Source organism: Typopeltis vanoorti, chromosome 12 (assembly GCF_054136105.1).
Source record: "Typopeltis vanoorti isolate ZY-2024b chromosome 12, IOZ_Tvanoo_1.0, whole genome shotgun sequence".
NCBI lineage: Eukaryota > Metazoa > Arthropoda > Arachnida > Uropygi > Thelyphonidae > Typopeltis > Typopeltis vanoorti.
Window position 1 is genome coordinate 139,248,925 of NC_143560.1, and position 25,486 is coordinate 139,274,410.

Genomic DNA, 25,486 nt, shown 5'->3' on the forward strand with positions numbered 1-25,486 from the left:
TGGAAAAAAATGCCAAAACGCACATTTATTTCGAAAAATGAAAGATTAGCGCTCCTGGATTCAAAGCTTCCAAAGACAGAATTACTCTACTGTTTTATAGTAATGCATCAGGTGATTACATGACAAAACTAATGTTTATTAACTGATCCTCAAATCCTTGTGCTATGAAAGATTAAAATATGCACTTATTTTTATTTTGCCTAAAACATTTATACATTATGTGCAATGAAGCTTAATTACAATTTGTAATTTTTATAATTTTATACAATGTATTTGTGCCATAGTTTATGTTTTCTTAACTTACATGAATTACCTGAATTAAATAAAAATATATTTTTTGTTGGATATGCCATTGTTGTTTATATATATATTTAAAAAAAAAAAATTATTTCTTAACATAATCCTACTTTTTGTATGTGATCCGAGTCTCGCATAATGCGATTTATATAATGTGGCATATCTATGGAACCTAACATCCGCATTACACGACGGTTACCTGTAATTCATTATTCCAATAATCAGATTTCAATCACACCTCTCACTCCCTGAATGATAACAAGAGCAAGCGTGAATTTCAAGACTAGCATTCGACCCTGGTCTTAATTTAGAAAAACTGCACTCTGCACTTGCAACTGTAGTTGGGAGATTGTTAAAAGAATTCGTAGTGATGTGTGCACATTAGGAAAAAGACTTATGCAGTTATTTGCACAAATATAATTTATACTTCTTTGGGAGAATAATTGTTTGATATACTCCAAGACAATATTTTTAATTCATCTAATAAATCTATTGCTGAAATATCTTTTTGATCACCATCAGACAGAATAATTTCTAAGTCAAAACAAGCTTTTTCTACTGTATCATTATGAAATTTTAAGTTACAATGTTAAAGAGAAACCCAAAAATCTAAGACATATTTATTTAGCTGTTCAAATCTCTCAGTAATTGACGTCATTGCTGAATCAAGAATTACATTAAAAAAAAAAAATTAATTTGAAACTGTCACTCAAAATTAGTAATTGATTTGTCAGGACATTCATAATCGAATTGAGTTTTTACATGTCAAGTTTGTGTGCTTCCGTTAGTTGGGAAATCAGCATTTAACCCAATATTTAGAGCAAAGTTATGGGCTTGGTGCTTAACTTTCAAAAAATTATTTTTGCTTCTGTATGAAGTTAAGAATTTTTTTGTGACATCTAATGATATCAAGGCTTCCATAATATTGCAAGAGATATTTTGCAATTGTTTGCTAGATGCATTGACTTCACTTAGAATGTCATACCAAACAAATGTGCCAAATATAAACTTGAAAGAATTAATTTTTTTGCTAATGAACTAGCTTCCAATTTTGTTTTAATGCCTTGATGCCCAATTAAGCTGTCATCTTCTGTGATGAAAATTAAAGCTTCATGTATTTCTTTTACTTGAATTAGTATTGCTTTTACAGCTTCAACGCAACTTTCCCATCTCATTGCGCATAAAGGTTTTAAAGTAAACTTTGGATGTGGTTTAGAACTTCCCATTGATGACACGATGAAGAAAAGAAATTATAGATTGACTGAATAATGTCAAAAAATATAATTGTATCTACACTGTAGCTTGCTGCATTGCTCAAACCAAGTTCAAGGAATGCATACAACATGGAACAAAAAATGCTCTAGGATTTTTGTTCCTTAAAAGTGCTTGTACTTCTGCATTCTTCCCCTTCATATTTGACCCATTGTCATATCCCTGACCATGGATATTTTGAATATTTCATTTTTTTTCTTCTAATAATTTTAAAATTACTTTAGCCATACCACTTCCTGCTGTATCATTAATTTTAATAAAATCTAGAAATCTTGTATAATATCTTGGGTTACTTCATTTTTTTCTTTTATAGAAACACATCTTACAATTAAGGACATTTGCTTAATTGTAAACAAATTTACAATTAATGAAATTAATTGTAAATTTGCCTTAAAATATCAGTGGTGCAATCAACAATTATTGAAAAATACTTAGCATTCATTATTTTAGATACAATTTTTTTAAAATTTCATTACTCAATATATTAATGATTTTGTTTTCTATACATTTCCCTAAATAATGAACAGGAATTTCATTGTTTTTTTTTATGCGTTCCACTTGTTTTTGTAATACACTGTCAAATTCGGCGAATAATTCAATCAGTGTCAAAAATTTTTCATTATTTGTATATTGAATATCTGAATTTCCTCTGAACGCTATGTTTTCTTTTGAAGAAATTTAATAACCGATATTATGCATTTTAAAACATGCATTCAGTGTTCTTGTCTTTTTTGAGTAATTTTAGCTGATGTTGATCAATTGTAGTTTCATTTTTTAAATTATTCTTTTTCTATTAATTATTAATTTTGAGTTTATTTATTTTTAAGAGTTTTAAAACAATTAAATCTTATTTTTAAAAAAATCGATTTAAAACAGTTGCCTTCTATGGATTTTTACTATAAATAATTCATTTATATAATAATTTGAAAATTAAAGGTAAACTATAATTATTAAGGCAATGTAGGACGTAAAATATGCTGCCCAACGAGCTATTTTGGCATTTTAGAAAAATGCGTCTCTGATTAATATGTTTATAATTTATAAACTATTATCTTTAAAATTTTATTTGTCTATCAAAAAAAAAATAAGTACACAATTAAAAACAAAGAATACACAGAATACACAATACACTCAATATGTTTCACATTCAAAATCGAAATGACGCTGAAAAAAATGTAAGAAGTGCAAATCATGCTGTTTCGTCTATCCAAATTCAAAACAGAATTTAAGAAAATGGACAGCGTAATATACACCTATGTTTCAGACTAAATATTTGGATAGATCAGTGTTTCTGAAACTTCAGATATCTGCATATCCCTTCTTTAATTTTCATTATTACTAAGTACCTTATCAAAGTAATAATAATAAATAAAAATATATTTTGTTGTAAATGTCTGTTTTATTTGAATTTAGATGTACATTTAAACAAAAAAAAAATTTATTTTTAATAGAATTTTTATAAACATACATAAAATTTATAAACATACTATACATTTTTACTTAATATAAATAATTTATCAATGCGAAATTGCTTATTTCTATATCTGCTATGTTGCTCACTTTTGTGCATTTTATAAATCCTGTCTTTAACCAATGATCCATACTTAATTTGAAAGCTAAAAAAATTGTTGTATTTACTCGAATATGGCTCGCACTTTTTTCCCAAAATGAAAGCTAAAAAATCGTGGTGAGATATATGTGGGGAGTTTTGGAAACTAAAGTTTTCAGGAAAAAAACAACTGAAAATGGGTATGACTTACCAAGAAGCATCTATTCACTCACTTTTTCTGTCCTCGAGAGCTTTGCACACAAGGTTTCCTTGTGTGCAACGTCAAAGTTATCTACCCAAATAGAGTCATCTTCTTTCCCATTATATCAAGCAAAAATTACTAGTATTTTAAGACTTGAGATATGTAATGAACAATCCTTGACAAATTACTAACGAGAAGTGAAAGATGTGTGTGATTTCCATAATATCTGAAATACATTCACTATATATTTCTTAGTTTTAACACGTTCATGACAGGGTAGTGTCAAGCAAAACAATATGTTGCACTGGCAACATGTGTTTTTTCTGAGTATATACAGCAGTTTCTGTTGGAGGGGAGATGTGATTCATTAGTTAGTGTTTATATTCCCAGTTGTCTCTAATTGCACTATTTGTTGAGAAATATATTACACAGTCTTCAAATGTCTGAGAACCTTATTCAGTGACATGATAAAACTAATTGTTTTCCATGTTTCTGCAGTATAGTTGCTGTTGTGGAGGGAGTATTGTTTACTGCAGGGAGCGAGTTATCGTTCCAGCGTGAAAGTCGGGGCGATGAATTGCATCCTACTCAAATTGCATAATATAATTATTCATGAATAAATTATATTATGCATAATTCATGCATAATATAATTTAATATATATAGACTATAAAAGTTTATGAAATTCACATCGTATGATACTTTATGGGATGTTTCCTTAAGTATCTAATAAGTGGGTTCTAAAATGTTTAGTTTTAGTATGTATGACTATAATTTTTTTATTAATAAAATATAATAAACACATATTTAACTATCAATGGAAAATGACCCCCCCCCTTTTTTTATTTGGCAAACTAAACTCTGTATTTTTGTAAAATATCTTGTTGCCATAATACGGCTGAACGAGTGCCCTTATCAAGCAGCACCGTGAGGTAGGCTGCCTGTATGCTACACCCTGTCAACGGGACCAGTACCATTGACAGGGTGTAGCATAAATTATCAAAATAAAAATAATTATTTGGAGCTTATATAATTATCGTTATAAATATGTATAAATAAATTTAATATTTTTTAAATATATGATATATCCAATTTAATTTTTTTTAAAATTTTTTCTGCCTCCAGTATAATTGTAACATAAACTCTAAGTTTTCCACCCTTTTACTTTTCCGCCTGTGGTATTCGCCCATTCCGCCCTTGCCTCACGCCGGGCCTGCTGTTACATAAACCTAGAGGAATGGGATGAATATGAAGCAACTGGTGATATGGATAATGGGACAACTATCAACAGACTAAGAGTAGTATATGAAGGACTCAAATCCAATAGAAGGTGCTGCAGGGCTTTGTACTTTTTTATTATTATCATTTTATTATGATGATTCAGGCCTCCATGGAGTCAAAAGAATAATCTTGGGAGGTCCTTCCTAGAAAACAGTTTATCATTCTACTCCTAGAACTCAATGAACCACCCTCCATGCAAAGAAACCACTCCTCACCCTCTTGCTCACAGTTTCCTTTTGTAACTTCCAGGAATAGCCCCTTGTCCTTGCTCCATCCCCCTGTTCCACCAAGCAAAAGAACTCCCCGAGTGTCAACCCTATAACTGCCCCTCCACAGTTTAGAAGTCTCAATCATATCACCTCTCCTTCTATCCACCAAACTCTGCAGTCCACATTCCCTCAGCCGATCCTCATAACTAACATTGTACAGTCCTGAAACCATCTTTGTTATCTGCCTTTGTACCCTTTCCACAGTTAATTTATCCCCTTCAAATCCTGGGGACCAAATCTGAGAACAATAGTTTAAGTGTGGTCTGATCAGGGTCTTATACAACGGAATGATAACTCTTTTATCTCTGCAGGTCAGCGTCCTTCTCAGTATTGCAGCAATCCTCTGTGTTACCTTCACCACCTTTGCAATAAGTCCCCTGAATTTCAGGTTTCTATCAATCATCAACCCCCAATCTCTTGTCTCCCCTACTTCCTCCAGTATAGCTCCTCCGATAGAGTATGCAGCATCCCATCAATGTGTCCCAAACCTCAAGAACTTACATTTTGATGCATTAAACCGACATCCCCATTCATTTGCCTATCTGTCCAGCTTATTCAAATCCTCTTGCAAGACTACCACATCTGCACTATTACTAATAACCCTTCTCAGCTTCACATCATCTGCAAGCAACTGAATATCCCCCCCCCCTGCAATCCAGTGAAAATGTCATTCATATAAAGGTTAAACAATACAGGTCCCTGTACTGAGCCCTGTGGGACCCCACTTGTAACCTTCTGCCCCCTTGATACTACTCCACTATACAGAACTCTGATACCTATCAAATAGCCAATTCTGAAACCAGTTGACTAACCTGACATCTAAACCCATGTGCTGCAACTTAAATATCAGCTTATCATGTGGCATCCTGTCAAAATCCAAAAAAAATGGCATAATATGCCTTTTGTTCATCAACTGTTCTTGTCACTTTATTATAAAAGGTAATCATATTACTAAAGCAAGAGCATCCCTTAACAAATCCATGTTGACTCCCACAGATAACATTACCCTCGTCTGCCCAATGCTTATACGGTCCCTCACTAATTTCTCCAAGATCTTAACTACTGATGAAACACAAACTGCTCTATAATTTGACATTTCTAGTCTGCTACCATCCTTATGCAATGGCAGTATCTTACCCTCCTTCCACTTCTTGGGTTCTTTTTTCCCTTAGCCAGACTTTCATTGAAAAGCCAGGTCAACAGAGCTGTCAGTTCTTTAGCACATTCTCTCAAAATCCATGACGAATTCCATCCAATCCCACTGCTTTATTGACATCCAGAGTACTCAGTAAAGCAGTGGGAGTAAAGAAGTGCAATAGGAGAGTGAACACACTCTCTCCTCTTGCACTTCTAAACCCTGAACTTGCCCTATTCCTCTAGTATTAAAACCTACTTCTCCAGGATGAAATACCCCATTAAAGTGTTCAATGAATAACTCAACTATGTTCTAGTCACTCTATTCTCATTTTTATCCAACAATTTCATTCTTCCAGAATCATTTCTCCTCCTACTGGCCACATAGCTAAAAAATTCCTTAGGATTTTCTTTTTATCTCAGGGCCAATCTCTTCTCATATTCAAGTTTTTCCTTTCTCACCATACTAGTCACTCTCCTGGCCTGAGTCTTATATTCTTCATGCATCTGCTCTTCACCCCCTCTCCTTATATCTCCTCCACAAGCTCTTTAACCTGCAGTTACTGTTTGATATTGTTTGTCATCCACTTTACACCAAATCGTGTCCTCTTCACTCATGGTATACAGCTTACTATTGCTTCTAATAAATATTCCAATTTCCCAAGCACTAATGATATCTCACTGTTCCAATTCCTCCTCTCTATATAACTACCCCAAGTTGATATTTAAGACTATTATAATCACCTGCCTTATTCCACATATATTCCCTTCTCTTTGATACTCCTTTATATCTATTCATCTTTCAAGTCAAAACCACATGGTCACTCTCTCCAACTGGGGGAAGAGATGCCATCAATTTATACATTTCATACAATTTATACATCAGTAATAAAGAAAATAATTTAAGGGGAAATATCTAGTTTCTTTTGCAAAGGGTAATTTTTGGCAGTTTAACAGTAAGGTGGAAAAGATATCACGCTGTATACTGCACGGAAGGTAAAGAAATGGAATGGAAAGCAGGAAAGTCATGAAACTAGGGAAAGTGAAAGTACAAGTTCATACAGTCAGTTTGATAAAGCCATATCTGTGGCTGTATCAAAATCTTATATCAAACACTATTGTGCATTTGGTCAATTAGGTTTCTTGTGGATGAATAAGTGACAAAGGATACAGAATTTGGCCAAAATAGTGACATATCCATGGAATCTTCCATATGAGCATAGATTGAAGGTGTCTAGAGTTACAATGTTCAGTTGACAGTGGAAAGGGGAAATATGACAGAAACATAAGTTACAGAAAGAGGTTTAATATGATTAATACAGAAGAAATTTTGCAATAGATAACAACAAGACAACAAAGATGTTACCTCTGAATATTGTGCAAGACTGGCTATCAAGAATATAAAGACAAGATTTTTTGCAAGGAGAGTGGCGAATGGGTAGAATGAGTCAGGAGTGCTTTGTCAGTGAATAAGTTCCAGAAGTATGATAGATACCGTGTAAATCATGATAAGTGTGGATTCTCATGATAAGTCTTTTGACTCCAAGGAGAAGCCTAAAAAGAATTTTATAATAATGATAATAAAATAATTCAAAGGATCACTTGAATATTAAAGAACAGATTGACAATAAGAAATAGTTATCTTTCTTTATAAGGCTTTTTTTACATTTCCAGCTTGATACTGTGCACAAGTTTTGTCAGCAGCTCACTTTCATGTAAATGAGGAGTCTATTCAGAAATGAATAATCAAGATGCAGAATAAAATGAAGATATGCAGGTCACAAAGTTTAGGGAGGGGACATGACAGAAATATTTACTAAAGGAGTTTCATAAAAATTGATGTAGGACAAATTTTTCAATACATGGCAAGTAGTAAGAGCAACTGGAGTTGTACTAGTAAAGGCATAAGGACTAGATTTTTTTTACTTGAGGAGTGGTGAATGAATGAATGAAATGCAAAGGGAAGTTGTGAGTGTTCTGTGATTGAATGGATTTAAGGAAATATGTGTATTGTGTTAATAATTGTCAGCATGGGCCTCCAGTGGTGAGTTTTCAAACTGGATGGAGATGCCTATAACATAATAATAATAGATGATTGCAATAGCAACTCCCCCCCCCCCTTGGTACCAGGGACAGTTAGTTATAATGAAACGTTTGCTAGTGAATTACTAACATTCCCACACTTAATTCCCATACATAGTGAGAAATAAAACAAAAGAAACTGGAAAATTATATAAGTAAGGATTAAACCAAGTATATAATTGACTGGTATCTTTAATTTATAGTATAACCAAGTGGAAAAACTTCCAAAAACTGTGGAAAACAGAACAAAGGAAATAGTCAAAAGAAAATGCATGAAATAAAAGTAATAACAGGAAATAACACTAAAGCAATCATGAAACATAAAGAAAATTGCAGGAAACAGAAAAAGGAAACTGCATGAAACTGAATTATTTATGACCATTTCATGCAATGAAATGGTCAAAACAATCATAAGGAAATAATCTGTTATTTCCTTATGATTGTTTGAAATTGTAAATTTCAAACAATCAAAAGAAATTGTAAGAAATAAATAGTGGGAAATATTATTATTAATAGTAGGGTGGTGCTAGTGAGACAAGCACAGTGGATGTGTATAAGAAGAGCTCCTGATTGAGATAAGTTATTCTGGGAATAATTAAGTATATATGCATAATTGTTTGAGTAAGAACGGCTGTAAACTTTGTGCGCTACCGGTATTATTAGTGTGGGGATTTTTCTTGTCTAAACTTAATTACGAAATTGTTATTATTAGACCTAGTAACCTGCAGGGAGAAAAAAAAATTGGCAGTGGCATTGTCATTCCACGATTTTAATTTAGATTTCAGTCATTTCATTAAGTGTGAGGTCCGTTATATGTATTCCTTTGTTTACATAAATGATTTGTGGATGTTTAGCATGGATGTAAGAAGGGTGTGTGCAAAGTGTGACCTGAATGAGGAACTGATGAATGCAAACATGAAATTGATGACAGAAAGTGTTAGTAAAGATTGTGTCACGAGTGCACGTTTGAAAGAGAAGGATGGTGAGAAAGAAAGGCGAAAAAATGTTAAAAAATCAGAAAAAAAGAAAAAGAGCGATTTGAAAACCATAACGGATGTTAAAAGGGACGAAAGTGAGGCGAGAGGGGCAGAAAGAAATGAAATTGAAAGAACAAATGAAACTAGAAATGGCGTGGTGCAGAAATTGCAAGTGAAAAAAATCGAAAGAATAAATGATAGCGAAAAAAGAATGAATGATGGCGAAAGTTGGACGCATGTTGGACTGAAAGTACTGAAACAAAGAAAGATGAATGAGAGTAAAAGTGAGAAGAATGATAGCGAAAGTTGGAAGCATGTTAGTCCGAAAGTGCGGAAACAAAGAAAGATAAATGAGAGTGAAAGTGAGAAGAATGATAGTGAAAGTTGGACGTATGTTGGACCGAAAGTACGGAAACAAAGGATGAATGAGAGGGAAAGTGAGAAGAGGGGGTCGAGAGTTAGAAAGTTAGAAAGATTTAATGATAGAGAGAATGTGTCGCGAGATTCGGAAAGTGAATTGGATTGGATGAGGCAAGAAATAAAATGGATGTGGAATGAAATTAAGAGAATTCAGGTCAACTATTAAAATAAATCATGATGGCATGAAAGAGTTAACGAAAGATGAGCGAGTGGCATTGTATGGCGACTCCATTATTAAAGGTGTGTTAGAGGATAAAATGCACAAGGTATGTTTTCCAGGCGGTAAAATGAGTAGAGTGATTGAGGCATTGGATATGAGGCGGGAACGAGCAAAAGAGTTAATAGTATTAATTGGTACAAATGATTTGAGAGAGAACAAAGAGCATATCAGAATGAATATCAGGAGACTGCTTGGAAAGATAAAAGAGAATAGTGTGACAGGAAAGGTAGTCAGTATGTTGCCTAGGTATGACTGTGGTGAAGTGAGGTGGAGAGCAAGGATTATGAATGATATTCTGGCTGAAATGTGTGAGGAGATGGGAGTACAGTTTGTGAATGTGTGGAATGAGTTTGAGGGATGAAGTGAGCTGTATGGGAGTGATGGACTGCATTTGAGTGGTTATGGTGTGAGTCGCTTGGAGAGACTGCTGCTGGAAGGTAGAGAAGTGAATAGAGAGAATGAATCAGATTGAGATGGGAGTGATGTGGAAGAGCAGGAGAGTAAGCCAGGAGAGATTGAAGAAGTGGCTATGAATGGGGAAGTGAGTGGTATGAGTATAGAAAATGAGAGAATGGGTGTGCAAGAGATGCAGGGAAACGGGGAGGCTCAGGGTGGACAGGGGTACACAGCGTGAGAACGGTGGATGCTCCAAGAGGAGGTGAGAGCATGTGTAGGCAGGAAAGGAATGGGATGACCAGGGATCAAGAGGAAACAGATGGAATTGAAAAGGGTTCTAAAATGAAGAAGTAGAAAGTGAAATGGCCCCAGTCCAGCATGGGGAGATCACATCGAGTGAGTGGTATCAGTGGAACTAGCTGTAGATCCAGAAATGAGCTGTTGTGTTTGTATAAGACAAACAAATCTGATACTACACGTAGTGCAAGACCAAGGCAACTCATGGTAAAAGTAGAATAAGCTATGATCACTAATCTTAAAATTTACCCTTAATGAAAAGCACATCTCCTGGAGGAGATGTATGATGCTTTGTATTAAGGCAAGGGGCCACTACTGAGACCGGTTTCGACTTTTATTGAGGTCTCATCAGTGGGAGTCAGGCTAGAAATACCAAAATTTTAGTAATACAGAGCATATAAGTATTTTACCAGAACAAGTTACCATAAGGTGTTTTAACCTTATTAAATAAAAATCTCAGGAGGAAATATAAATGCAGAAAGTATTTTAACTTGGGTATAATAAATGTTAAAGATACCAAGCTATTTTAAACCTGGTTTTACTCCATTTCAGAAGTAATCAAACAGACAAACAAGTCAAGTTTGTGCCTGCAAATGTTGCAAGTCTAGCTTGGTATCTTTAACATTTATTATACCCAAGGTAAAATACCGAGACATGGTTAGATGAGGATGACAGCCTGACAGGAATAGAGATGGAATGGTATGATATGTTTCGTGAGGATACAAGGGGTAAAAAGGGAGGGGAGTGCTATTGGTGACAGAGAAAGAGTTATGTCCATACAAGGTAGAGATACAAGAGGGAAATAGGGCCAGTGGTTTTTGAGGCAGTATGGTGTGAGATAGAGGTGAATATAATCAAATACTTGGTGGGATGTTGTTATAGACCTGGTAATGTGGATGGTGGTGATAGTGAAATGTAGCGTCAAATTAGCCAAGCAAATAAGAAACACAAGTCTATCATTATGGGTGATTTTAATTATGGCAATATAGACTAGAATGAAGAGATAGCAACTGGAAGTAAAGAAAATAAGTTTGAGTTTTTGAGGGATAACTACCTCAGACAGTATGTAACAGAGGGCACAAGAGGATTAAGGGTCTTGGATTTGGTCATCTCATCAGAGGATGTAATTATAAATGAGGTGTCAAATCATCCACCAATTGGTGAAAGTGACCATGAGGTGATTACTTGGGTAGTTGACAGCAGTGCATGGACCCCTGTGAGAAAAGGGTATATGTGGAACTACAAGGGGTGGTGGTGGTTATGAAGAGCTAAGGAGACAGCTTGCGGGTGTAGCATGGAATGAGGAGTTAGCTGGAAAAGAGATCAATGCAGCTTGGGGGATTTTCAAAAACTATCTAGTAGATGCAATGTCTAAATGTATTCCAAGGGTGAGAAGGTTAAATAAGATAGGTGTGAGATGGATGAATAAAGAGATTAAGCATGTGATACAGAGAAAAAGGGCATTGTGGAGGCAGCATAAGAGAAGTGGAAGTAACCAATTTCATGAGGTCTACAAAGACCAGGCAAGGCAGGTGACTTGGTTGGTGAGAGTAGCTAAAGAAGGGTATGAACAGCAGTTAATGAAGCCAAAAAGAATCCTAGGGAGTTCTTTCGATATGTAGCCAGCAATCTACTTACTTCTTACAATAAAGTGACTGCTTCCTTGGACAGAGGAGAAGGATACATAGTAATATACTTGGATTTCGCAAAAGCTTTTGATAGAGTACCTCATAATAAGTTGACAGTTAAACTAGAGCAGTGGGGTTGGATATTAGATTAGTGCATTGGATTGGAGACTGGCTATTTGATAGGTATCAACAAGTTGTGTATGGGGGTATGATATCCAGGAAAAGGAAAATCACTAGTGGAGTGCCTCAGGGGTCTGTTTTAGGGCAGTTACTATTTAACTTGTATATTAATGATATTGGTGAAGATTTGGATGGAGATATTCAGTTGTTTGCAGATGATGCAAAGTTGGGACGAACCATAAAGAGTAGTGAAGATGTTGTGGCCTTGCAAGAAAACTTGAATAAATTGAGTGCTTGGGCAAGCAAATGGGGATACGAGTTCAATGTTGCAAAATGTAAGGTTTTAAAATTTGGAAAACAAAGTTGGGATGCAGAATTTATGCTTAGTGAGAATATATTGTTGGAGGTAGAGGAAATAAGAGATCTGGGAGTGATAGTGGATAAGGATCTAAAATTTAGGGGACACTTCGCCAAAATTGTGAAGACAATACAAAGACTTCTGGGAATGATGTGGAGGATACTGATGTGTAGAAGTAGGGAGATTCTTGTTCCATTGTATAAGGCTTTAATTAGGCCACACATGGACTATTGTGCCCAGATTTGGTCAACGGGTTTTCAGAAGGATGAAGAGATGTTGAAAAGGGTCCAAAGGTGACTGACTAAGGTAGTTTCTGACCTCTGGAATGTTGAGTATGAGGAAAGATTGAGAAGATGTAATTTGCAGAGTCTGGTGGAGAGAAGAAAGAGGGGAGATATGATACCTACAAGTTGGTAAGGGGGTGTTATAAGATTAATGGCAGAGAAGTTCTACAGAGAATAATGAGAGATCAGGGGAGAACCAGAGGTCATCCCTGGAAACTGTATAAAGAGGGTGTGAGTAGGGAGTAAGAGGCAGGTTTTTGTCGTGCAGAGTTGTGAATGATTGGAATGCCTTGCCTGAGAATGTGGTGTCTGCAAGGAGTTTGAGTGTGTTTAAGACACAGTATGATGAGATGTGTGTGTGATAAAAGGACCTCAGATAAGTCTTTGACTCCATGAGATCTTGGGTAATAATAATAATTATTATTATTATTTAGGCCTCCATGGAGTCAACAGACTCATCGTGGGAGGTCCTTTCTAAGAAACACAAGTCTATCAAGACTCATTGAGGGAGTTCCCTCCTAGGAAACACAAAGTTTATCATACCACTCCTTAAACGCATTAACTGTTCTCGCCCTCACCACTCCATCAGGCAATGCATTCCATGGTTCAACCACCCTCCATGCAAAGAAACCACTCCTCACCCTCTTTTTCAGTTTCCTTTCGTAACTTCCAAGGATGGCTCCTTGTCGTGACTCCTTCCCACTATTCAATCAAGCAAAAGAACTCCCCAGTGTCATTCCTGTAACCACTTCTCAACAGTTTAAAAGTCTCAATCATATCACCTCTCCTTCTTCTATCCACCAAACTCTGCAGTCCATATTCCCTCAGCCGACCCTAATAACTAACATTGTACAGTCCTGACACCACCTTTGTACCCTTTCCATGGTAAATTTATCCCCTTCAAATCCTGGGGATCCGATCTGAGAACAATAGTCTAAGTGTGGTCTGATCAGACTGGTATACAAACTATAAGATATAAGATCTGATATAAGACTCTGATCTTATATCATAAAAGAAATTATGATAAACAACAAAACTCATGGAAAACAGAACAAATGAAATCACAAGAAATAAAATCTGCCAGAAAAAAAAAATAATAATAACAACACGAAAGAAATCATAGGGGAAAAAAAAAAAAAAAATTAAAGCAACTACCAGAAACAGAACAAAAGAGATTCACAAACAATAAATTACATGATAACCACAGTAATTAACTTTAAAAGTAAATAATATTTTTAATAATATCATTTAATATTAATTTCTAGCATGCAGCAACAGTTTTTAATTGGTAAACCACCAAATGCTGTATGTACCTTTTATTCCCATTCCTTTGATTTGCTTGTTTCTACACACTGATTATGTACTGTTATTTTCAGTATGAAATATCTGTACTTTTGTTTCATTAAAGTTAATTACTGTGGTTATTATGTAATTTATTGTTTATAGTCATGCCACAGGTACTTTAAAAAAAAGAGATTCATGACGTAGGGGGAGGGGGAACTAGAAATAGGACAAAGGAAATTATGTGAAATAGATATCAAAGGAATTTCGGCTAGAACAACTTCAAAACAATTTACTAAACTGCCTAAAAAGAAAGATCTACAACCAGTGTGTACTCCCAACAATGACCTATGGTATTAAAACCTGTTTTTTTTAGTTTGGATTGAAACTAAACTTAAAAATACCTACAGAAACTGAAAACAATGCAAAGAAAGATGGAAAGAGCCATTTTGGGAATAACAGTTAGATAAAAAGAATAATACTTGGATAAGGAAGCAAACAAGGTAATGGCCAAAATATTATTATCACCATTCCTAAGGCAACAAATGATGCTGGTCAGGATGTGATAAGAATATCTGACAACAGATGGACAGAGAGAACAAGAGAATGGACACTAAAAACTGGTTATCAGAAACCAGGTAAACCAGTGGTAAGATGGGATGATGTTATGGACATTTATGGTGGAGAGATGCACAAGACCAGTTAAAATGGTGGCAGTATGAAGAGGCATTTGTCCAATAGTGTGCTGAAGAAAGCTGTTGATGACAATTTCACAACTTGTGCAACGTAACCTCTGATACTTGTCCACAATCACTCCAAGGACTCTTGTCTCCTCAAATTCCTCCAAAATTTCCCCACCAAGTATATACTTTGCACCCCATTGTTGTCTACCAAATTTCACAACTCCAAACAACAGTATGGAACTGTTGCAGTTCCATACTGTTGCTCACTTAATCTATAGCCCTCCTATAAGGCTACAAGCTTGATTGATCATCAATCTCCCATTTTGCATCATCTGGAAACAGTTGTACATCACCAGTTAAACCCATTCCAATATCACTAATATACAAATTAAACAACAATGGTCCCAAAACAGACCCCTGTGGTACACCAGAAGTGACTTTTCTCTTTCAGGATATTGCACCTCTATATGCAACTTGCTGATACCTATCTGAGAGCCAGTTGCCTATCCAACTCACTAATCTATCATCCAATTCCATCTGTTTCAATTTAGTTACTTGTGGTGTGGCAATCTATCAAAAGCCTTTGCAAAATCGAAGTGTATCATTGTATGCGCATCTCCCTTGTCCAATACATTCGTCACCTTGTTTCAGTACATAAGTCTTCTTTCACTACACGTTATTCCTGCTTCCTATGCAGTGTCTGCATGTTACTTAGATGCACCTTCTTTGTTAGTACCACTCCCAACCGACCTGTCACCTAGTCTGCCGCTGGGGGAGATATATTTTTGGCTGTAGAAACATATGTTCACGGGGCCAGTTTGCCTGCTTGCGGGATGAAAAACGCCAGATAAACTGGCAGAAAAAACCCTACTGTTCACGCCCAAGACCAGCTAACTTGGCTATGCCTGAGGAAGATTCTCAAGATCCTCACGTCTCCGATGGGAATCGAACCTGGGACACTTCTTCCCCAGGCATATGGTTGTGAAGCGCAAAGCCACTAGGCTAACTGAGCGGCCAAATTACTTATGTTGCAGTACATAAGTAATTTGATAAAAAATGAACTCTCTTTAACAGACCCATGCTGACAAGCACAAAGAATACCACTGTTATCAACCCACATTTGTATCCTAGATCTCACTATCCTCTCCAATACTTTAGCTACAACTCCAGACATACAAATCTGCATATAATTTGTAGCCTTAGCACCACCTTTGTGAAGTGGAACAATTTTACCTTCTTTCCACTCCTTTGGGACTTGTGCTGTTATGAGACATTTGTTAAACAGTAGGCCAAGGCTGATGCTAATTCATTAGAACAAGCCCTTAGAGCATGTGGTGATATGCCATCGAGTCCTATTGAGTTGTTTATTTAATCTTGCTTACTTAACTGCTCGTATACCTCTTGCTTGTTCATCATTAAGTCTTCTCTCATTTCTTTCTTTACAGTTGAGTTTCTGATTTCATACTGATGATGAAACACCTTGATGAGCTGCCCACTGAATATTTCAACTACATCCTCTGCAAAAGTTACAAATCTCCCACTTTCATCCATTAACATCATCTTACCATAATCATTCTTTTTTCTACTTGTCACATATCAAGAAAACCTCTGAGGGATTATTTTGGCCTGCTTTCCTAATTTTTGCTCATGCTTCACTTTTGCTGTTCTTACATGAAATTTGTTTGGTACCAGCACATTCTGTTTCAAAATCTATTTATTACTATTATTATTATCCAAGACCCATGGAGTCAAAAACTCATCTAGAAGGTCCTTGTGTCATACACACACAGCTCATCGTATTGCACCTTAAAAACACTCAAATTCTGTGAAAATACCTTGCCTGTATGAGGGATATTGCTCCCTCATACAGGCAAGGCATTCCAATCATTCACAACTCTGCATGCAAAAAATCTGCTTCTCACTCTGCTGCTCACAAACTCTTTATACAGCTTTTACATTTTCTGTAAAACCTCTCGAACGCTAATCCTATAACAACCCCTTACTAACTTTTAGGTCTCTATCATATCATCCCTCTTCCTCCTATCCACTAGACTCAGCAAATTGCATCTTATCAACTTTTCCTTATATTCGACATTCCAGAGATCAGGAACTACCTTAGTCAGTCACCTCTGGACCCTTTCCAACATCTCTTTGTCATTTTGAAAACCAGGTGACCAAATCTGTGTGCAGTTCTCCATGTATAGCCTAATCAAAGTCTTATACAATGGAACAAGAATCTCCCTAGTTCTGCAAGTCAGTGTCCTTTGCATCATTCCCAGAATTCTTTGTGCTATCCTCACGATTTTGGCAATGTGTTCCCTAAATTTCAGATCCTTATCTACTATCAACCCCAAGATCTCTTATTTCCTCCACTTCCAACAATATATCTCCACCAAGCATAAATTCTACATCCCATCTTAGTTTCCCAAATTTTAAAACTTTACATTTTGCAACATTGAACTCGCATCTCCATTCCCATTCACTCAATTTATTCAAGTCTTCTTGTAAGGCCACAACATACATCCTCTGTCCAAAAAGAAACCGAACTTTTTGAAAATGGAAGAAACTAGTGGCGCCACCTATTGTATCTTTTTGTTGTCGAAAGCGGCAACCTTCATTAGTGTTGTGTCAACTGTTTATGACATTTGTTTCATCAGAAGTCGAGTTATAGTGCCAAGAGTAACAGTGTGTTTTGACGAACAGTCGGAAAATGAGTTTCAAACAGAGAGCTGCGATCGACTTTTGTGTTAAACTTGGTAAAAGATTTACCGAAACACATCAAATGCTTCAAAAAGCATGCGGTGATGAATGCTTATCCCGTACTGAAGTTTACGAGTGGTTTAAGCGATTTCAAAGTGGTTGTGAGATGCTTGAGGATGACGAAAAGCTGGGCCATCCAAAAACTGGACTGAGCGAAGTTGACATCCAAAAAAGTGCACGATTTCACCAAAGAAAACCCAAAATCGTCCGTGAGATTGATTGAAGATGAATTGGGGATTCCATCCAAAAAAAAGTCACTTGGAGAAGTCAAAAGTAAAGACAATGCTGATTTGTTTCTACGATTCCGAGGGCATTATCTACATCCTCCTGGCTAAACGGTCAATGGTGAGTTTTATCTCTAAGTTTGGAAGTGATTGATAGCAAGAATCTGTCGTATACAGCATGAATGTTGTGATGCAAGTAGCTGGTCACTTTTGCACGATAATGCACCATCTCATCATTTGAACATTGTGAGACAGTTTTTGAGCAAAAACCAAGTTTGTGTGTTGGATCACTCACCGTATTCACCTGATTTAGCATCCTGTGACTTCTTTCTCTTTCCCAGACTTCATTTGCCAATGAAAGGAAAGTGATACGACACCAGTGAAAACATTCCAGCAGCAGTAACCACGATCCTCAACACTATCCCAAAAACAGATATAAAAAACTCATTTAATGAATTAATTGTCTATGCCAAACACTGTATTGAAGCTGAGGGAGAGAATATTGATTGAAAATGATCTGAATAATTATAATTAGCCTGTGTTTTTTTTTCTATCAAAAGTTCGGTTCCTTTTGGGACAGAGGGTGTAAATTGACTATTCCATAGTTCATCCCAACTTTGCATCATCTGCAAACAACTAAATATCCCCATCAAAATCTTTATCAATATCATTAATATACAGGTTTAACAGCAGTGGCCCTAAAATAGACCCCTGACACACACCACTAGTGACTTTCATCTTCTGGGATATTGCTCCCTCATACACAACTTGCTGATACCTATTAGATAGCCAGTCACCAATCTAATGCACTAATCTAATATCCAACCTCATCTGCTCTAGTTTGACCATCAACTTATTATTATTATTATTTGACACCTCCAGGGAGTCCAAAGACTCATCGAGGGAGAGTGTGCCAACAGCATGGAACGATTGGTCCACTTCCAACTACTAACCACGCTCAAACTTACTTAACTGAGCCATTAGTAGCAGAGGCTCTACCAATCGACCAACCTTTGCCGGCAAGTTCTTTCCTAATATCCTCGTTTTTAATATGATATTGCCATTGATGCCATCTGTTCACACCTATAATCTTTCTCAGGACTCTCATATCTGCGGTCTCTAGTCTTTGGTCAAGTGTTTTACTTCTGACTCAGCTCTCAGATCCATAAGTTAAAACTGGTTTGAACACTGTCTTGTATACAGCTAATCAAAAGCCTTTGCAAAATATTGCACAGGGTCAAATGGGCAAAACACTACTATGCATCACTGCAACAAATACAAACTTGAAAGAATTTTTTTAAGAATTATCAGCAAATTTAAAAAACGAACACTTAATATAATTAAACTAACATCCAGAGATAAAGAGGTTATTATTCCCCCTATAAGACATTGATACTTCCACATTTGGATTATTGTGTTCAAGTCTGGTCACATGGATTCCTTGGAGATGAGGAGGTTGTGGAGAGGGTTCAGAGGAGAGTGACTAAGTTGGTGAGTGATGTAAAAAATGCTCTCTACATTAAGAGTTTGTGGATTGCAAAGGTTGGTTGATAGGCAGAGAAGAGGGAATATGATAGAAACATTTAAATTACTAAAAGGTTTTTATAAGATTGATGCAGGGGATATATTTCAGCCGTGTGAAAGTGATGGAAGAACAAGAATTCATCCCCTGAAATTAAGGAAATGTGTGGTTAACAAGGGTGTGAGAACGAGATTTTTTGCCTGGAGGGTGGTGAATGAGTGGAATGCACTGCCTGACTCAGTTGTGAGTTCTATGCCTGTAAATGAATTCAAGAAGAGATATGATAAATATTGTTTTGATAGTTTGGGTCTCCAGCGATGAGTCTACTGATTCCATGGAGATACCGTAATAATAATAATAATAAAAAAATCTAACTATATTACTGAGTATCCCTCTCCTATGTCCAAGGAAGCTATCACCTTATTGTAATAAGTAAGTAGATTACTAAAACATGACCTCCCTTTAGCAAATACATGATGTCCATCAAAGATAATATTATTGTCATCAACCCAATTCTTGGATCCTAGTTCTCACCATCTTCTCCAACAACTTAATCACAACACGTATTACACAGATAGGCATATAATTTGATGGTTGAGTTCTATCACCTGCCTTATGAAGCAGAACAATCTTGCCCTCCTTCCACTCCTTTGGAACTTAACTCAGTGCAAGACTCATATTAAAAACAGAAATCAAGGGGAAGATGTCAACTCCCTGGCACATTCCTCAATCTCTCCATGATGTCACATTCACAAGAACGAAATACCTTTATGAACTGCTCATTAAGTATCTCCACTATATCTTTCGTAACAGTTGTCCTTATACCGTTTTCTCCAATCAATGTCATCCTTCCATAATCATTCTTTTTTTTTTTTTCCTGGCAACATATTGAAAAAACTCCCTAGGATTCTTTTTGGCTTCATTAGCTAACTGCTGCTCATACTTCACTTTTGCTACCATTACCAACCAAATCACCCACCTTGACTGGTCTTTGTAATCCTCGTGGAAATGGTTATTACCACTTCTCTTATGCTGCCTCCATAATGCTTTTTTTTCCCTTTTTTTTGTATCGTACTTAATATCTTCATTCATCCATTTCACACCAATCTTATTTAACCTTCTGACCCTTGGAATACATTTAAACATTGCTTCTACTAGATAGTTTTTGAACATCCCCCCAAGCTGCATTGATCTCTTTTCCATCTAACTCATCATTCCATGCTACACCTGCAATCTGTCTCCTGAGCTCCTCATAATCACCAGCCTTGTAGTTGCACATATACATTTTTCTCACAGAGGTACTCACACTGCTGGCAACCACCCAGGTAATCACTTCATGGTCACTCTTATCAACTGGAGGGTAATTTTATACCTTATTTATAATTACATCCTCTGATGAGATGATCAAATCAAGGCCCTCAATCCTCATGTCTTCCGTTACATACTGTCTGAGGTAGTTCTCCCTCAAAAACTCATTTTCTTTACTTCCAGTTACTATCTCATCATTCCAGTCTATATTTCCATAATTAAAATCACCTAGAATGATCACCCTTTTCTTCTATGCTTGGCAATTTGATTATAAATTTCATAGTCACTTCCATCCACATTACCAGGTCTATAACAAATTCAAACTAAGTATTTCATTCTATTCACCTCTATCTCACACCATACTACTTCAAAATCACACTATTTCCCCCTTGCATCTCTACTTTGTATGGACATAACTGTTTCTCTATCATCAATAGCATTCCCCTCCCTTTTTACCCTTTCTATCCTCACAAACATATCATATCCTTCCATTTCTATTCCTGTCAGGATGTCATCCTTATCCAACCATGTCTCACTTATTCTAACAATTTTTGGGTGAACACTCTCAATTAATGCAACCATTTCATTTGCCATGTTTCTTACACTTCTAGCATTTGTATACAAACACAGCAGCTTATTCCTGGATCTATAGCTAGTACCACTGATACTGCTTATTTGATATGACTTTTCCATACTTAACCTTCTTCAGATCCAACTGTTTTCCCTTGATCAAGGTCATTCCCTTCCCTTTTTGTCTACACATACATTCATGTCCTCTTAGAGCATCTACCTTTCTCATGCTGTGTTTATCTGTCCACTCTGAGCCTCTCCATTTCCCTGATTTGTAAACCTGTTCTCTTATTCTCTATACTCATGCAGCTCACTTCTTCATTCATAATCACCTCTTCAATCTTTCCTGTCTTACTTTCCCATTATTCCACGTTGCTTCCCACTTGATGAGATTCATTCTCTGCACTCACCTCTCTACCTTCAAAGAGCAGTCTCTTCTAGTGACTCACGCCAAAACCACTTAAATGCAGTCCATTGCTTCTATACAGTTCACTTCATCCTCTAAATTCATTCTGTACATTAACACTCCTTTCTCCTCACACATTTCCGCTAACATATAATTCATAACCCTCGATCTACATCTCATCTCACCACTGTCATACTTGGGGCAACATATTTACTACCTTTCCTATCACGCTATTCTCTTTTATCCATTTCAACAACCTCCTAATATCCGATATGATGTATTCTTTGTTCACAGACAAGTCATTAGTACCTATTACAACTTCCAACTCTTATGCTCTCTTACTTCTTATCTAATGCCTCAATCACTCTATTCATTCTACCTCCGGTAAAACATACTTTGTGCATGCTCTCATCCAGCACACCTTTAATAATTGAATTACCATAAAACGCCACTCGCAGGTCTTTCGTTACCTCTTTTAGACCAACATTTTTTTTTTCCTTCATCATTTTCACTCTTCCATACATATCTCAAATTTTCTTAACTTCATTCTGCATCAATTTCATCTCTTGCCTCATCTTAACTCAACTTATGAATCTTGCATCACATTTTTGCTGTCATTCATTCCTTCGAATTTTCGAACCTTGCATTACATTACACTTTTGCTTTCATTCATTTTCTCAATTTTGTTGCCAGCCCTATATGCTTGGTTGCAGTTAATGCCGCTTGCCATCTTATTTTTAACTGCACTTTGTTTTTTAACCGCCACAATATTCACTTTCATCTTTCTTACCATTGATTGTTAAGTTTCTCAGATAGTTTGTTCTTTTTTTCCAACAGTTTTTTGCTGCTCTTTTACACTGTCCTTTGCTATCAGTCGAGCACTCATCCTCCTCCTCCTCATAGTATTCTCACTACTAACACTTTCAGTTATCAACATAGGGGATAAATTAACTGTGGAAAGGGTACAGAGGCAGATAATAAAGATGGTTTCAGGACTGTACAATGTTAGTTATGAAAATCGGCTGAAGGAATGTGGACTGCAGAGTTTGGTAGATAGAAGAAGGAGAGGTGATCTGATTGAGACTTTTAAACTATTCAGAGGTAGTTACAGGGTTGATACTGAGGAGTTATTTCACTTGGTGGAACAGCAGGAATGACAAGGGGCCATCTCTGGAAGTTACAAAAGGAAACTGTGAGCAAGAGGGCAAGGAGTGGTTTCTTTGCATGGAAGGTGGTTGAACCATGGAATGCATTGTCTGATAGAGTGATGAGAGCAAGAACGGTTGATAAGTTCAAGGAGTGGTATGACAGATTTTGTGTTTCCTAGGAAGGACCTCCCATGATGAGTCTTTTGACTCCATGGAGGCCTGAATAATAATCATAATAATATTAGTACTCATCAAGTCCTCATTCATCTCACACATCATCCTTCCATCTGCCTTAAATATCCACAATTTATCTATATGATCAAACGAGTACGCATAACACACCTCACATTTCACCAAACAACTGAAACTAAAGTTGAATTCCTGCATAATCAAAGCCGCCGCCATCTTTCCTTCACCGGTTACTGTACTAAGCTCTAATTATAAAAATTCATAAATAAACTTAAGCAAAAAAATCCACACACTAATAACACCGCAAGTGTTATTAGTGTGTGAATTCACAGCAACTCTTACTCATGAACACACATTTATTTAGTATTAATTCTTGTAGATAAACTTATAAGTTGGTAATACATAACTGTCAGATTTTAGGGAACGATGACTTATAGTAGAATATTAATTAAAAAACTTTAATTAATATTCCTATATTTCAATAATGTTACATTACCATCTTCAGGGAACATTCTCTGTTTACAGAAAACCTTCACATACAGGTAGATACATTCACCAGCAATCACATCACTCTCCCTCCCAACAATATAGGATTATAAAAACCCTAAACAGGGCAAAATTAATCAGTTCAGATAACAATGCTCTAACTAATGAACTTAACCATATTCTTAACACCTTCGGTAGCCAATGGCTACAATCCCTCAAAAATATTAAAACCAATTAACCACAACTCCCCTTCTCTCCTCATAACAGAGATTATTCTAAATCTATCACCAACCCTTATATCCAGGATACTTTTGAAAAGCTAATAAAAATCCTAAAAAAATATGACCTGACAACTTGTTACAAACCATATAAAAAATTGGCATCTCTTATCCTCGCCACCAGACCAGCTACTTCCCCCTAGACCAACATGGAGTATACCAGGTCCTTGTAGTTGTAAACTGTCCTACTACGGCCAAACAGGCAGGACAGCTAATATCAGGATATCTGAACATAAGGACTATATCTGGTTCCACTAATACAGCCACTCAGGACTTGCTGACCATGCTTTGGACACCCACCACAAAATCCGCAGCAAGTATAAATATGAGAGATTATTCCTGGAATCAGCCTCAGCTCTAAAAAAACTCCCCAAACCTCAACAAATTCAGATACATGAGACTGCCCCAAATATGGAAAGCCTGCATTCTAAGAACATCAGCCCTACAACTAAGACAACCCAATTTAGCCCACTCGGGGGCACCTTTAGGACTCTAGGATCGACTTTGGTTGTTTTCTTCAGCAATATTTGTTTAGTGTTAGTGCCTGCATGCAAATATCATTATTTTTATGTTCCCTGAAGATGGTAATGTACCATTACTGAAATATAGGAAGTATTAATTCAAGTTTTTTTTTATTAATATTCTAGTATATATTATCTTTCCCTAAAATCTGACAGTTATATACTAGTAATTATTTGAAAAAACTTATCTGAAACAGGCACACTCTTTACATGTTGCTATTCTAAATTTCTGATTTAGAATTTTTGATCTAAATTTTCAATTTTAATTGCAAAAACCTAAATTTTTACAGTCTGCACATATTTACAACAAGATTTCAGGTAATAACATTAATTTAAGACAATGTAACCTTTAGAAATTTAAATGTCAGTTCTAAATTTTAATAATTTCATGCTTTTATGAAGGTGTTTATCTAGCTCTTTCTTGTGTTCTATTATTGTTTGCATATGTACTTATTCGTCGTTTTGTACACTTTACGTATGGTTTCTGAATCTTCTGCTCTCAATGTTCAATTTCTTGCCATTTCTTTTCTTTTATTTTATTTCCCACAATATGTAAAAAAAAGAAAAAAAAAAAAGAAAATGAAACTGAATGCAAGAAATTACATGGAATGTTGTACTGAGTGTTGCAGATAAGATTTATGGATGTATACTTCAGAAAAGGGTGAACTTTTCCTGTTATATTCTTGTGATTTTCTTTTTTTATATGTGCATATAAAGAACACACACAACACAAGCTTCAGAACACACACAATTTACAGACAAAAAATACTAGCTGTGGTGTGGTTGTGGATGGTAGATGGCGTTGGTGTAGATTATTGGTAGTAGAAGTTCGGTATAGTGGTGGAGATGGGGAGTTGTACAGTGGGTATCCTCCCATGATGAGTCTTCAGACTCCTTGGAGGTGTCACAAATAATAATAACATTTAAAAAAAAAAACAAGATCTTTATAAACTCAAGGAGATATACAAGCTCATCCAGAAGAGGCTTTTAGAAACATCAATGGCCACAGTGAGATTCAAACCCATTACCTGTTGTTTGGAGAGTAGGTGTATTATCTACTCAGCCAACCAGGCCAGTGGATATATTTCCCACCATTTCCAATGACCCCCAAACGTGATATCATTTGCTATGAAATTCAGTTCATTTACAGTGAAGGTGTTTAGTATTTACAGTTTGTAATAGTGAGCTTGAAATACCATTGATTCTATGGTTCTATGACCTGTTGTTTGGAGAGTAGGTGTACTATCTACTCAACCAACCAGGCCAGTGGATATATTTCCCACCATTTCCTATGATCCCCAAATGTGATTTCATTTGCTATGAA

General features: G+C 36.0%; 1 protein-coding gene across 1 annotated transcript in view; it reads right to left on the reverse strand.

Moving 5' to 3' along the window:
- Nucleotides 1-25,486, reverse strand: part of Idh (isocitrate dehydrogenase [NADP] cytoplasmic) — a 295,030-nt gene that overhangs the window by 176,189 nt on the left and 93,355 nt on the right. The window lies entirely within an intron of this gene.